The 1955-nt window shown below is 53.7% G+C and overlaps 1 protein-coding gene across 1 annotated transcript in view; it reads left to right on the forward strand.

Moving 5' to 3' along the window:
- HGD (homogentisate 1,2-dioxygenase) overlaps window positions 1-1955 on the forward strand; it is a 25535-nt gene that overhangs the window by 874 nt on the left and 22706 nt on the right. The gene's annotated exons all lie outside the window — the stretch shown is intronic.

Here is a 1955-nt window from a genome sequence, read left to right on the forward strand (position 1 = left end):
CCATGGCCGCCTCCCTGGGTGTGTGCGGGGGGCCGGCCGCCCCGGGGCCATCGGGGCGCGTGAGTAACGCTGCAGGAGGCAGGAGCGGCAAGGGCTCACCCCAGGACCGCTGTGGGTGTCGGGAGCTTGTGCAGGACCATCGTGTTTCTCCCCATACTTCGGGGCTGTCATTGTTACTAAGCCTTTTCCTAGCTCTGGATATGCCTGAGATATATGCGTGCGTTCCTTCACCAGCTTCTGCGGTGTTCATTATTCTACATAGTGGTCTTACAAGTCTTCTTATTCATCTCTGAAGAGTCCTATTTCCTCATACAGTAAAATTTCGCCGAGCTTCTTCCTTGCTTGTCCCTGACACCTGCCAGCTTTTACCATCCTCTTTCAGCAGCGGGGCAGCCTAGCTCCTGGACCACTCCAGATGAGTGGCCTGACAGCACCTTTTGTCTCCAGCGCGTTCCTAGCAGACCCTAACACCTTGTTGGCCGGTGTGACTGTGGCTGCAGGTTGAGCACAGGTCTGCCCAGAGCTGGCCACGGAACCGGCTGCTCTGCCAACGCCTCCTCTCCGAGACGTCATATACATCCATATCCCGTCATCACCTCTCCCCAGCCCACCTTCTCTTTGCATCTTTCCTCTAGAAGTGTTGCTTCACCCTTCCTCTCCACTTTTCCCGGCATCCGTCCTTCTCTTCCCTCCTCCACCGAGTGCCCTGACCCACCTTGGAGCTGGGCAGGTCCTTTCAGGAAGGGTCTGGCCCTGGACCACCCCTGGCACTTTTGGAGCAGAGGGTTGGTGAGACGCTGGGGAGATGGCAGCTCGTGCCAGGGATGTTGGCCCTGTGGCACCAGGGCAGCACCGGGGCAGAGCTCCGGTTTGGGTGCTTTGGTTTTACCCCGCAAGGAGGCTGTGGAGCCCCGCGGAGAGGCTGAAAGACCTGCCCTGCTCGTTGCCCCAAATGCTCATGTCCCTGTTTCTGCGGGTTTGTGTTAGACACTCCAGTGTTGACTGGTCTGAGTGGATATGAAGTGCCATGCCTTTTGTCTAGAGATGAATGTTTTTTTCCTGTGTCCTGCAGCAGGAGCTGATAGAGAAATGTATTATGCAGTATTTGAAGAAGGGCCTTAATTATTTTGCAGTCTATGTGTTCAGACTTCAAATGTGTTTTTCCCATGCCTGCTGTCTAATCCAGTGAACAAAAGGTTATGGTTTATAGGTCAGAGCACGACACCCATTGCGAGCACTCTGCTTTGCATCCCGGTTATTCCAATCAATGAGCTTTGCTGAATTTTTTATGCTGTGCTGGGCTTTTATCTCTCCCATTTTATTGAAAAACGACAAAACAAACAACAAAGTGGAGTCAGATGAATTCTTAAGATCCCGTTTGCATAAAAAGCTACAGGATCTCGAACAAAATAACAACAGTAATTAAAAGCAGAAGTGAAAACAAAGGACCACAAGAAGAGAACTTCTTGTTTTACAGAGAAACCACCTGCCCAATTACCAGAACGGTGCCCATCAACCTACCCAACCTGGAGATACCTAGAACATAGCTAGGAACTGTGGAGGCCAGGCACAGACCTAGAGGGAGGTCACTTTGGACTGAAAACATGGTGCCATTTCATGGAGAAGGGTTGGTTTCCATCTTTCCAGAGCTTTTTTGCCCAGGAAGGATGCTCTGGTGTGGGTGCCGGGCGGGCAGAAAGGGGTCATTTCCCCTGGCTTGGAGCCACCCCGCGCAACGCAAGCTGAGAGGTGGGAGGTGGGCTCAGAGGGCCGGCAGGGAGAAGGGCCGTGGTGTGCCTGGACCTTCTGCTGCTTTTTCCGAGAGACCTGTATCGGTAGGGTCCCTGCCTGGGGCTCCAGAGCCCTGGAGCACGACGCCTCCGATACGTGCGGGGAGCTGGTCTGGCGCAGCTATTTTTGGCAGCCCAAGTAGTGTTTAACACTGACCCCTAAGG

Source organism: Fulmarus glacialis, unplaced genomic scaffold (assembly GCF_000690835.1).
Source record: "Fulmarus glacialis isolate BGI_N327 unplaced genomic scaffold, ASM69083v1 scaffold3914, whole genome shotgun sequence".
NCBI classification, from domain to species: Eukaryota; Metazoa; Chordata; class Aves; order Procellariiformes; family Procellariidae; genus Fulmarus; species Fulmarus glacialis.